At 36.9% G+C, this 14818-nt stretch overlaps 1 protein-coding gene across 1 annotated transcript in view; it reads right to left on the bottom strand.

The window, feature by feature from the left end:
- The window catches only part of CLSTN2 (calsyntenin 2), a 318827-nt gene that overhangs the window by 24100 nt on the left and 279909 nt on the right, over positions 1–14818 (bottom strand). The window lies entirely within an intron of this gene.

A 14818-nucleotide genomic window follows, 5' to 3' on the forward strand; every position in this document is an offset into this window, starting at 1 on the left:
CAGCATCAGGGGACCGGTCACAGCAGCCTTGTAGTGCCAAGGGAGGAGTTACTGGACAGGCTTTTCCAGGTGTGCTGTGACAAGGGAACCACATGGACATTCACTGAAAACACAGCAGGTTCCACCTGGATATAAATTGAAATTCAACAGGTTCAGGATGTAAAGCAAGCCTTGTGGACATTCAGACAGTAGAGCAGGCTGCCCAGAGAGGTTGTGCCTCCATCCTTGGAGATTTTTCAAGGGCTGGTCCAAGCTCACAGCTGCCCCAGAGACCTCCTGTGATGTCTCTTCCCAGCTAAATTACAATTCTAATTCCACAAACACCATTGTGCTGAAGATTATAGAAGGGCAACACTGTCACTCTGATGTGACTTTTTTTTTTTCAAAATGGGAGATATTCAAAGCCTCTTAGCTACAGGAATAAGGTTCAAATTCATAAAATTCAGGCTTGCTGTCTTGCAGGTGACTCTTGTAACCTCCAGGCCATGAGGTACAGCAGCAACACTACCACATTCCATATTCCTCTGGCCATAGTTTGAAAAAGAAAAACCAACCCCTCAAAAGTTTTTGACAGGTGCATATAGATGTCTCCGTGTCTGATGAGTGATGATTTTCTTACATAGACAACTCCTCTCATGACATATTTTGAGGAGGTTATGTGGGCATTATTTCTACACGTACATTCCACTATGTTTTAAAAAACTGGATGTCATTTGTCATTGATGTTGACAACATGGACATTTATGAATCAGATCCTCTTATAAGGATAACAAATGTTTAAGACTTTATTTGAATTTTGCACTCGTTTCACATAAAGATTAAAAGATATTGTGTCTTTATACCAGCTTTGATAAGAAGTAAGAGTCTAGAGAGTAAGGAATAAAATTTGTACATTCCTTTTGGCTACTCTGGTGGACTGCACAAAGGGCACATATTAAGAGGTGTTTGTAACTGCATAAAATGAAGGAAAATCCTCTTCCAAATTAGCTTCATGCTTTTGGAAAACCTGTGCCTGGGTGGAGGCAAAACAAATTCTGGCTAAGCAAGGCCTCTGAAAACTTGCTGTCCTACCCCACAGATGTTGTCACTTCCTTTGTTCCACTCTTGCTTTGCCAGCTTTAAAGTACTTCTCTTCTGCTGATGGCTCACTGTTAATGTGAACTAGGAGACTCATGAGAATAAGAACTGAACTGTTTTGCAAAACAGATTTTTAAAATTGCATTTTAGAAATAAACCATCCCACATACTAAATTCTCTATGGAAAAAAAAGATCCCAAATTACTGGTTTACATCAATCACAATATTTCCACTGTAAACTTACTTCAGAAATAAAAGAGAAAATAAAATAAAAAACCCCCGCAAGCAAAAAGGCGAAAGTACAAACAATTTCATTTAAAAATACTAAAATGCCTTCACTCCTAACTGGAGCGCTCTTTTCCAACTTTCATCATGGTTTGGCTAGTATCAGCAGAGTGGGAAACACTTCAAGTTATGCTAAGTTTTCTTTTCTGAAAGCATTTTCCATTTCAAGTATTGGCAAACAGCCCCTCAAACCCATTGCACGCACCTGTTCAAAATATGTACGGCCTTTATACCAAAACCTTCAACAGTGGAACAGTGTCCTTATTTGCCAGCATTTCTCCTTAGAGCTGGGGCAGGTCATCATTTGTAAATACACAGAGAGAAGTCAGGCTCTGCATTTTTATCTCACTTCACTAAACAAGACAACAAATGCAGGGACTCTCCCTTTGATCTAATCGTTAATGGCATTAGCAGTACCCACCCAGCCACAATCCCCAGGTCAACCCCCTGCCTTGTTCTGAAAGCAGCCACATGCTTTGAAAATTTGCTTCAAAGCCTGGCACCCATAACCCTGGTTCAGAGCACAGAGCAGATGGTATTTGGATGGGGAGAGGGATATTATTCTGAGTTTAAAAAAAATACCATGTTATTCTCTTCATCTCCAAAATAATCCTTCTGAAAGAGCTTTGTGAACCTTTACAGAACTTGGCATTGCTCTCCTTCTGTTAGTTCCACTAATTTTGGTACGGTTTTTATATACTTTGAGATAACAAAATATTATTATTATATAATTTTGGACATATTTTTATAGCACTGAGAGAAAGCACTGCACTGTTTGCAAACAGAGCTCAAAGGAACAGACCTAAAGGTTCTGAAAGACTGTTTCACTACACCTTGAATTGGGACTAAGGAATAGTGTCACTGTAAGCAAAGAAGCCTAAAGAAGACACTCATTTGGAAACAACTGGCAGTGAATTTCAAATAAAAGTGAAAAAGTTACATATATTTGCAAATTTTTTTTTTTTAAAAAAGTTGTATATTTACATATGCAAATTCAAAAAAAATTAAGCATTTTTGGCAGTCGAGTCACTGTGCACAAGATTGGTGAGTTTGGCATGAAGGCAACCCACAGGTGAGCACAGAAAGGACTCTGCTCTCCCACTCTGGGGTTTCTAAGGATTGTCTCTAAAACAGGATCTTTAAAGACATTGAATGAGCTTTTATCTGTTCTTTTAGGAACTCATTTATTACCTTAATTGTTTTCCTAATGTCAGTTGTCACCCACAGACTTCTACAATTAAGCCATGTTAGTGTAAAAAAAGGAAAGAATGTACCTTGGGGCATTGCTTTTGCTCTAACTGCTGCTTTCTGTTGATTTCTTCTGATAAATCTTTGCCTTACATTTCAGTAGCTGAGCTACCTGCAAAAGCTGATTAAGTGATATAGGGAAATAAGTTACACAGTTGAGGTTTTTTAGTTCTTTTTCTCATTGTCTATAAACTTCTGTGATTTCTTTTTTTTTTTTTTTAATTATCCCAACACCACCAAGAAAAAAAGATTCACTGCTAAAAATGTCCTAGACTTGTAGACTTCAAGTATGTAATTCAGATATTCAGAATTAAGGATGGGCTTGCTTCACTGTTAAGCTGGGTTACCTAGTGCATTTCTGTTTTCTGATATAATGAACAAAAAATTATTTCTGCAGGGAATATGTAGTCTTCAAAGTAAAAGTTTGCTTTTGGGAGAATCAACAAATATATACTTGAAGTTGGCTTTGTGCTACAGTATAGTCTGCCAGCATATTCATTTTGGGGAAGAGCTTTTGAAAATAAACAAAAGCAAAGTGCAAACACTGACTAATCAAATCCATCCAGGAATATAAATTGCTATATCTTGTAGCATTATTTATTCCACCCCAGTAGTAGGCTCTGTGCATTAGGACAGAGATTTGCCACATGTTTGGGCTTTACTCAATCTAAGCATTGCTAAACTGAAAAGGACTAAAACATCTGCAGGAAAGGGTCTGGATATTCTTGACCACTAAGTGGAGCTGTGCAGATTGCAAATATGTCTCCAATATCTGCACAACCTCTTCAGACAACTTTAAATAAAGCTTGAAAATATCCATATTATGTACTGGGTTGTTTGTTTTCTTTTTCTTTTTTTTTTTAATAGTCTCTTTGGGTTTCCTGTTCTACATTTATCCTTTAGAAGCTCCTTCACATGACACTTCTTTTTCCCCTTGTCTGTAAAATCAATATACAATGTCTCTGAAGTGACAACAGATACAGTATGTAGGTAGTTAATTAAGGGAGGATGGAAGAAAAATATACTGTATATGGGAAAAGAAGGCATCAATATACTCCCACCAGTTACCAGGTGATACATCAAAAAGCACCATCGGAATCTACCAGTTCAGTGTTTTGTCCACAAGAATATTGCTGCATACTTAATCTCCACATAAAACCTTCAGTTTGAACCCTAGTCCTGCTCAAATGTTGATCACAGAGTCTCTCTCAGCAAGTTGCTGAATTCTGACAGCTGGTGGCAGTGAAGTAAAAAAACCCCAACCAACCAGACTGCTTTGCTGTGGACCAGTGATTTTATGCTTATGAGACTGGAGCATCTACTACTACTATAAGCACTAGTACTCAATTGTTAGCAGTAATGATTATAGGGTGGAGTAATTTGTACTCCTTTGTGAGGAAGCTTTTCCATAGCTATTGGAGCTGTACTGGAGGTTGGATGTCCCCAGTACACATGCTGATGTGATGGTAGCTTCATATACAGGGAGTTAACCTGGAAAATTAAATAAACATTCTTCTACATCTGCATTTGTAAAGGACCATGTATGATCAGTCCTAGAACAAAGCAGATTGAACATTGTGCAAATTAGTTCCTTATTTCTAGGACCTCAACTAAGAATCAGAAGAACATTAACCAGAGAAGGGAGCAAAAGAGACTGCCCTGCTCCTTATGCAACTCTGAAGCAAGCTGATGCTTCCTCATAGACTTTGGGGAGGAATCTAGAAACTCAGCTTGTGTTTCCTACCTCTGGCTGCCCAGATAAAAGGAAGAGAAACCTGTTGGGATTATACTGAGGTGGGTGAAAGCCACAGAAATGTCATTCTCGAGGCTCCACTGACCATGGCACATGTGCGAGCTCCCAAATGAGGTACCAGTTACACGCCCATAGACAATATGAAACCCTGACAACAATGGCCATAGCTCTCTTTAGATGTCACTATACTGACACCTTAGTTAGGAAGCAAAGCAAAGCAGAAAGATTTTCCACAACAGTGCATTTTGAAAAAAAGGAAATGGAGTTGAAGTATTGGGAAGCACTTCTTTGCCCTTACAATCTCAATAATTGAAAAGATAATGCAGCTTAATGATGATTGATTTAAAATAATAGTTCATATACCTTATAAAAGAAGCATTTCTTCAATATAAACTACTGAGTTTGATAGTTTAGAAAACTATCCATTAGAAAAACACACCATATTTTCTCATGTACTTTGCTCAAGTAAATGTTCTATGCAAATAAGTACAAATTTAATCCCAACTGATATTTTCAACTGTTTACTCACTGCCTAGTCTATATTTTTTCTTCTGCTTAATGTTTATACAACTTAAACATTTACTTTCACTTAAAAAAGAAAGTTTACACAGACTGTTTAGGAAACAGCCGTAAGATTTGTTTGGTATTTTAAAGAAAATATGGATAAAATATTTGATTAGAATACCTTGAGTTCTGCAATTTGGTATGCAGTATGATTTATTTAATATGTCAAACAGTAGTGCAGGTGTCCATTAAATCAGAAAACTTGGTGAGGGAAGTATCATCTTTTACCAATTTTTTTCCCTTGAGAAATACCCCAAGAATACCTATTTATCCAAACTAATTCCTGGAATACATTTATATACATGTTTACCAAGTATATTTCTTTATAGCTAGTGATGTTCCCGCAGGAAATGCCTTGTTGTATTTAATCAGAAATTCTTATTTACCTTGTAGTGACAAATAAAAGTAATTATTTTTCTCTCTCCTCAGCTCTTTCCCCTCCACGTACATTCAAATGAATGCAGAAGGAGAAGAAGGACCTAAAAGAGGTGAGTCTGTATTTAGCACCAGACTTACAGATGTAAGACATGTTCTGATCTTTGATTTTCCTGAGAGAAAACTGAATCTTGCAGAACTCTGCAGTGTATTTTATTTGGAGGTTGACAGACACAGCAAATGTCTTTCATCTCAAAAAGAGGGTGAACACAGACACTACAAGTCCCCCTGTGGCAAGTGGGGTAAATTTTTCATTACTGTGAGTTGGTTTTAATGTGATTTGTGTATGTCATCAGTTTAAAAGAGCTCTGACTCTGAATTTTCCAAGATGTATTATCTGGTTTTTTCTGAACTACCTGCCCCATGTGCTAGAGGAGGATGTTAATTGTAGTGCTGACCTCTCTGTTAGGCAGGTTCTCTTGTCATGCTGCTGGCATTCTGCCAGGCAGGGAGATCTCTGCCTTTCATCTTGGCATCCTGTGCCCCCTTTTGTAATCACAGTCTCCACTCTATTATTCCATCGCTTAATGAAGCCAACTTAATTCCAACCACAGATGACATTTGAGTCATCTGCAAATGAACCTTCAGTGTGTGAAAACAGAAAGGATTTTAAAAAATCTCACGGTAAACTTCTACTCATTAATAGCAGAAAAAGAAAGGACAGGGAATGAAATAACAATCAAAGACATCTCTCAGCTTTTTATTTTCCAGTCCCCTGATGAGATCCTGCATGGCAACACTGCTGGTCTTTTTCCATCAGAAACCATTCTAATATGAAATATATCTGGCCATTTGCCTGGATAGATTCTTCTCCTGTCTTACTCTTAAAAGACACTTATCAACTCTGGACTGAACCTGAAGACTTTTACCTTACTGTAAGACTGAGAGATGGTGGGTGGGGAAGGGTATATTAAAAACAATTCAATGGTGCCATCCTTTGCAGCTTTTAGTGGTACATATATATGTATGAATGTATGATATATAAAAATATGCATATGCATACATACAAACAGGGGGGAGTTTAGAAATACATAAATATTCTGCAACCTTGTTTTTTAATCTGTTTCATTTTAGGTTATAATAAAGTTTTAAAATAAAAAGGAAACACTGTTTTCAAAAAGTCCACATGGTATAATCACTGAAATGAATAAACTCCAAAGAGCTTGTATCAATGTATTTTCTCAGACTAATGTGTAGTATTCTACCAGCTGTAAATCTACTACTCTAACTGTAAAGACTTCAGGGTACTTTCACAGCTTGTAGCTGAACAAATTGATTTAAAAACTGTTAAAAAAAAAAAAGAGAAACTATAAGAGCATACAAAATAAATGTTTTCAGAAACTAAGTATTTAATAACTGGGCTGAAATTGAGGCTAAACTACTGAAGTGATACATAGCCAATGAAAACTGATAGTTCTTAACTATACTATTAAATAAAGTTACTACTGATATTTCTTGAGCTACCTAATAACAAAGTCTTGATAGATAATATAAAGTAAAATAATTTGTAGAAATTATTATAATGATCCCATAAAGAAATAATCATGAAATTAGGAAGTAACATGCTGACTATTCTTCACCACTAAGGCAATTTTCCTGGCCATTAATATCTCTCTTCCTCTCTCTACCTCTGGCAAATAAGCCCAGTTAACACTATCTGAACATGGTGATCTGGATTGGGCAATCCCTCTTTCCAGGCTCTCTCAAAGGAATATTAGGTAACTTTGGGGTTTAGCCGTCCTCTTAAGGAAGAAGTATTTACTAGGTATCAGAAAATGTTCATTTTACACAAAAAAGCCCACATTCATTGGACTTTCTTAGCATTTTTTAAAAATTCCTTTAACAGTGGCTAAAAATTTAAACATCTTCATTAGAACAAATATAACACTTTAATAAATGCATGCATTTCCATGAGCATTCTACTCAGAAGTTCCCAAACCAAAATAAAACACAGCATGGTAGAAAATTAAAAGAAAAGAACCCAGAGTAAAATGAAGTTTTTATGCCTGATATTCCTCATATGACAGAACTTCCACAGATCTCAAAAGTGCCACTCCAAATTTGTAAAGAGATCATGAGCTCATTGAATCTCTTCAAATCCTGAATCCTTGTTAAACCAAAACATTTTTCTTTAAGAAAATGCAAATTATTACTTTTGACTTGCACATTCATTCATCAACAGAGTAGCATGAAATGAAAAGGTGAGTAAACTATTTATATAGCAGTGTTTAGCAGTAGATAAACTCTATGCTGCCCACACCTACAGCAGGCAATTTCTGCTCAGCTTTTCATACTCAACTAACCATAACCAGCTGTGACCAATTCTGTGCTCTCTGATCTCTTTGACTGAGAGATGCTATTTTTGAGCCATATGCTTTATAGCTCCTTCTCTCTTGTCTTTATAGATTTTAAAAATAAGTATACAGGCCACAAGCCACCTGGGGCTAGAAGAAGAGGCAATAACTTCTCTAATTTAGGTGTGAAAGTTGGCTGTGCATTTTAAGTGTGTCTCCTCTTCATAAAATAGGTAGCTAAATCCCCTATAAAGTCAATGAAAAAAAACCCATTACTTTGAAGAGTTTCAAAGAGACTGACAGTCTCTTTAGCTTTCATCAGCAGAAAATCTTCAAAAGCCCATTCAGTGACAAGAAAATGAAGGTCCAAATTTAGTGTCTTCAGCCAGGCTACATATAATATCCCAGTTCTATTAATGTGGGAACTTAAACTATGCTCTTTGTCAATTTTATTCAAAAGATCATCCCACCCATTCATATATTTTTAGCAGCCAAACCAAAAGCAGCATTTTATTGGACACACCCACTGCTTCCAAATATCTTCCCTTTTAAATGGGGAAGTTACACTGATGGTCCTTGTGAGTGGCTCTCAGTTAATGTAATGGTTACTGCCATTTATTTGCAGCCCATACCAATATCCAAAAAATGAGTTACCTCCACACAGAAAAGAATAAATAAAACTGTTAAGGATAGTTAATGCAAAGGACTTTGCTTTGGAAATGCAGCTTGGCCATTGTCAGCATGGATTTGCCCTGGGAAATCCATTGCTGAGGAGAGCAAAAAAAGAAAGAGATGAAAGAAGCATTATACCTCCCACCATGAATGCTGCAGCTTGTCAGGCTCAATAAAATACTTCCTTGGTCCTATCAGGGTGGAAAACTGCTTCTTTCTAAATGGAAAGAATGATCAATATTCTGAGATGAATGCACTTTCTACCTAATAATGAAACATGGGAACATTTTTTCAGATCAACCATTACCTACCTGAATCTGAGGAATGAAAAGAACAACCAAAATCTTAGCCAGAATAAACATTACAAGCTTAATTTCCTGCCCCCTAATTTAAAGGGCTTCTATGATTATTTTATTTATATGCCAGATATTGATCTACACTATGGTTTGTCAGTATAAATTTTCTGTTAAATATCTCTTTACATTACAGAAACTACTATAAATGTGATATATCCAAATCTATATATATGATCAGAGATTAAAAAATGCAAAGGCTTCAGGAGATAGCCCTTGAGAATTATACACAAACAGAACACATTTACCACTTAACAAATAAGAATAACATTAAGGGAAAAATATGAAAACCACCAGATCCTTTGACCCCCTACCTAACTGAAAGAGCCCAAAGACATCATTTGTTTCACAGCCTGAGGCCTGATATCAGATTGACATTATTTTATTGAAGTTTTCAATCAATTTTTTGAATTTTGGCTATTAATGCTTTTACAAGGAGTGAAACTGTTTTATTTCCAAACACTACACGTTATGTTCATGAGCACATCAACGGGAAGTTACCAAAGAGATTAGGGGTAACATTGAAGCCCAAATTGTGTTAGTCTTACATTTTTGCATTATTAATGTCCTTTCCAAAACTGAGAAAAAGGAGGTTGTCACTGTTCAAAATAGGATGATATATCCTTCCCTTGCTGCTGGTGTCTGAACAAGTACAGTGCTTGGTTCAGTCAGTTCTTTGGACATTATGAAGGTACAGAGGGTGTGATTAGTGCCAAGTAGACTCCAGAGACAAAGAAAACAGGCTGGTTGGGGTTTGTTTGCTTTTGAGAGCAAACACTTGTGCTCAACTCTAAAAACACATTCTGAAGAGACCTTCTGTCTCCTCCCTCTCACACATTCCCACCTGCACACATCACTCACTTTGTTAGACTCCCTTTATCAATTCAAATCCCAGAGGAAGCATTATGTGCTGGGTTTAATTCATTAAATAAATATCCAGACTTGATACCTCTGTTCTCACCTACCATCTGGAAAATGCCAGGATTCCCAGGTTATTCTGCACACAGAAGAAAGCCCTCCTGAGAGCTCTCCTTTAGGCAAGGGTACTGCTGGCTCTTTGAAGGCTTTCCATCGCCTGGCAAATCCCTCTTCAAAGGTTTCCTAGCTCGGAAGGAAGTGTTGAGACCACTTGCAAGGGTTGCTTTAAACCTACTCAGCAAAGGAAGACAGAGCTGACACAGGCACTGAACACCTTTCACAATTTCCACGTTTTGAGAAAGGTGATTTGCTTGAAAGATATTTGCTGTGTTGAAGGTGCACAGTGCAAATCAGAGATGAAAGAATTTCTGCTCTTACACAACTCTCACATTTAATTGAGCGGATACCTCCAGAGAAGCACTTGGTGTGAATCCCATGGAACCTACCCCTTAAACAGTTTTGAATATTGCTGCAGCCTGAGATGGAGGGACCCATAGCAGCAGAAAGACACATCAGAAATAGATGCTCCTTCTCCGTTCAGATTAGTGTTGGATTCACTTCAGTTCCAGCAGGCAATTAGGACATAATGCAGAGAAAAGCAAAGGATATTTTGTTTTTAATGCAACTAAAAGGTTGCAATGAGTCATATTTGGCTACCTTAATAATTTCTGCGAAGAATGGTTGTGTATCCACACTTCTGTATTTATACTCAGGGATAAGTCAGGAAATTATACAACCCAAATATTATACACAGTCTCTTTACTGAAATGGGGACTTTAATTACATAGCTGGCATTTTGCAGAGAGGCTGATTATATGTTATATACCATACTGAGGTAATTAGTTATCAGCTATATTTGTGACTTTGCCTGAGAATGTTGTTATTTCGTCAATATATAGCTTGCTTTCAGTACTAATCATGATCATGTTCTTAGTGTTTTTATGGGAGGAAACAAGTCAGCATTGAAGGTCTGCATCCCAGAATAGTTATGGGTTGACGTTAGGGACATGAAACAAATAGACTGTGGGAAGAAATTTTCAATATCAGTGTTGCACAAACCCTTAAAGTTTTATGGATCTCATTAAAGTAATTATTTCAAGGTTCAAACGTATTCAGAGTTGAACTGGCTGAAATTTTCCCTGTGAAGCACTGTTTTGCTGATGGAAAATGACTACTGGATTGCAGACATATTCTTAAAATGAAATTACTATTGCTAGAAATGGGACAAGAGGTTCTTCAGGAAAAAAAAACACAAACACTGAAAAATATGCCTTGCAGTTTTTTCAAATAGTTCATTCAGGTGTTAATTTTCAAAACTGTAAATAACTTTTCTTAAAGAAAAAAAAAAAGAAGAAAAAAAATCTGAGTATTGAGGACAAAACGTTCAATATGCTCCCCTAAAGTATTTTATAATAAATTCAAACCAATTAATATAGAAGTCTTACATGACATGAAATCACTGTAACTGCTGAAATACTTAAAGATAAGTCCAGAGGTGAATTGTATGCCAACTCAGGGCTGTGTATTTCTGAAATCAAAACACAATTAGTCCACTTGAACTAGAAAGTGATGGTGAAAGAAAGGAAGAAGAGTCCTGCAAAGTCTGACAGTCACCAAGCTCCCTTACAGCAGACATCTGAAGGAAACTGGACTTTCCTGTCACCTCTGCATACAAAGTACAATGGTCTTCCACTGCATACACACTAGAGTCAGATTAATAACAGAATTTTCTGTTTGAATTGTAATACACTGAACTGTGATCCCAGTTCTCCTGTTGACTTTAGCTGAGCGCTGGCTGATAAGTTACTGCAAGGATCTTCATTAAATCAGCCACATTTGGTTAAATATTCAGCATATGGAAAATGAAGACTGAATTTGAAATCAGGGTCTGTGTGCTGGCCATGGAGCATGACAGCAAACCCTTACTCAGGAGCGCAGCCAAATCCAGGAATGTCAGCAGAGACGCCTGAGTGAGAGCGTGAGGCCACTTATGGAAGAATAAAAAATGCCATGCAGGCTATGCATCCAATTACAACAACAACAGTAAATTACTCTGAACAAATCTGAGTCCACAGGTTAATTGGAATAAAAAAACTGAAAGGGAAAGACTGAGCTGGTAATAAAAGAGCCATTGTAAGATTGGAAAATAACTTAGCAAGACCCTGGACTCTGATTAACTGCTCGAAAAAACGCAGTAAAACTCTCGAGTGTCTTGAATCCATTAACTGTCCATTTGGAAGAACACTAGCACAGGTCTAGGAAGATCTGTGCAGTATCAGTCTGCAGCTTTTTCTCTATTTTTAAGCAGGCTTGAGTAAATGAGGAACTTAACTAGCTGCTGTGAGGGTATTTTAAAATTGGAAGATATGTTATAATACACTACTAGAACTCTGTGCAACATCTGTGGCATAGGGATGTTTCTTTTGGGAAATTTACTTGCTGATGGAGGATTGTTATGACTTTAATATGCAAAATACTTAAAACCCCCTAAAACTAAAAACCATCCCAGCTATTAATAATAATACCAAAGAATGTCAGGAACTTTCACAAAATTATGATTCAATAAAGTCACAGTTTCTAACGTTAAAGTTGCACTTACACTTCCATTTGAAAACAACTTCTGCCAATGAAAAATTCAAGTGAGGATCCTACTTTTGCCTGCCTAGGAAGCTTCTGTAGGGTTAATTTCCTGCTTACAAAGAATCTGTGACTCTAAAAGTAAAAAATGCTTTTAAGACACAAAATTATTCATAAGGATTTCCATTTTCTAGCCAGCACTAATACTACTACAAAACTATAAATGGATTGATAATTATTTGTAACCTAATCGGGGCTGAGATGATGGCTAATGCTAAATTTTGAAGTAATCCTGGCTTTGTCATGCTCTGGCAAAGCTGATGGCTCCAAGTGCAACCTGAAGACTGCATTTTTAAATGGTGGCATTGAACTAAAAACCTTCACAGTTACCCTGATCTTATTTAAAAGCTGCTGATGTTCCCTTTGTTCTTAGAGAGTGAATATTCATTTGGTAAGAAAGCAAAGGTTTAGATTCTCAGCCAGTGCAGGAGCAGCTGCACTGAGAACTGCACAGATTCACACCAGTGGAAGCACTGGCTTATAATTTCTGCAGGTGCTTAATGCAGCCCTCAGGAATGTTTTATTTTCTGCAGCAAATAAACACACTAATATCATAAAAGTTCAATATGGCAAATAGATATCAATTCTTCTGAAAGCCTGGTGAACGCAAAAAGTGTTTTTTAAATCTATGTTTTAAGACAGTCCATATTTTTTAAAAAGTAGAGCTCTTTATGAAAAGTGAAATTGATCTTTCTTCAAAATCATGTAAATCAAACATTTGGTTTACCCACCACAGTCATTCCTAATGCATCCCAGGAGTTCTGCAAATAAGAATATTGATTTCAATGATCTATGGAGGTGGTGTAGTGAGAACTGACAAATCCATACTACAGCTAAATGACTCCTACAGTCTTGGGTGTGGAGTTATTTATATGGTTACTCTCACATGACAAATTACTGATATAAGTTTTATTAAACCATTAACAACCATAATAATATACTTTTAGAATATTAGGCATTACATAAAGGATCATATATAAGGCTGGAAGGAATTTTAAGATGATATAAAAGTCCATCTCTTTCTTTGCCAAGGTTGCACCATGTACAACCAGGACAAATTGAATAATAAATATAAGAAAATAAAATTTGGTGAGTAAAGTATTGAAGGGTAAAGTTCTACTTCAGATTAGTAGATCAAGTTCTACTTCCTTTTTAATGGACATTTCAGTAGAAAAGGATTTGATTTCTGTAAGCTTCAGTTTTCTAGTCTAATAACAAGATGGATTTATGGACAACAATGCAAATGGAAGATTTCCATTCTGTTTTCTCAGCGCGGCAGACTGAGCTCACTGGAATCTGACCATAACGTGATCTACCCTTTTATTGCATTTGTCAGAATTTCCCATTATTAATATCATGCTCTTCTCAACCCAGCACCTGCTCTTGAGCTGTGCAAATGATTCCCTCTTGCCGTTGATTCTGCTTTGGATATTGGTCAGGAAAGTTTTCCCTGTAAGACCATATTATTTCCTGCTGTCTACCAACCTCTATTCCGTAAGAAGCAACTCCATTGCCCTCAGAAAAACACATGCCCTGGGGTATCTTCTGCACAGCACCAGCTGGGCAGAACAACCTGCTGCATTCTCTGTGGCCTAATGAGCTGAAATAATCAGTGATGAGCTTCATCAGACTCTCATTCCCGGAATCCAGCATTCCTGGAATGAGGATTCCTATTTCTTGCCTTGGTGGGTGCAAGTAAATAACTGCATTAGGAAAAAAAAAACTAGAGCTTTCAAATAAGAACCTTTCTATGTAACATACATTCACTGTTGCATTGTGACAACACTGTAAGAGTTTGCAAACTAATTTGCATGCAGGCTGTGAGCTGCTTTTGTAGCCTTGAAACTCGTAATGTGTAATACGGATGTTCACAATGGGTTTCAAAAATATGGATGGCTTAATTACAACTTTAAATAATGAAATTGCTTAATCATACTGACAGATAAAAGCACCTGAAAACCCTGATTATGTACTGTATTTGCAGCATGTCTTTGTGCTGTCATGCTGTAACTTCCATGTGTCTTAGTAAATTAGATCCGTGGTTCATTCATGATGAAATAATTCTATTATAATCCACCTTGCTTGTCACTAAATTGCATCAAGCAAACATGTCAGTTCAGTAACACTTGATGACTACACCCTGTGTTTATTTTTTAATTGTATAACTAGAAAAGCTGCTCATTTTTTCGTTTTTACATAATTTTTCATCATGTGCTTAAACATACGCCTTTCTAGCCTTTGACATTGCCAAAAGACTACCCAGATGTGGAAAGCAAATTAATGGAAAATCAACACCATCCTTTCTTCCTGAACTATAGACATCCAGAAATCTCTAAGACTGGAATAAACAGCTCGTGCACATACACAAATGAATTTATATTTATTTATGGCACAGCCTCTTTTTCTCCTAACCTGCATTTGGGAGGACAAAGGTGTCAGTTCTACCTTAGTGAAATGCTGCAACCACCACCTGAATGCTCCAAAGCCAACCTGCTTTTCTTGAAAGATAAACAGAGGTGCCTCAGAAAATTGCCCAAGTAACAGCTCTGGCTCTTCAGCAACATTTTCAAACCAGTTTGTGC

Source organism: Pseudopipra pipra, chromosome 10, assembly GCF_036250125.1.
Source record: "Pseudopipra pipra isolate bDixPip1 chromosome 10, bDixPip1.hap1, whole genome shotgun sequence".
Classification (NCBI taxonomy): Eukaryota; Metazoa; Chordata; class Aves; order Passeriformes; family Pipridae; genus Pseudopipra; species Pseudopipra pipra.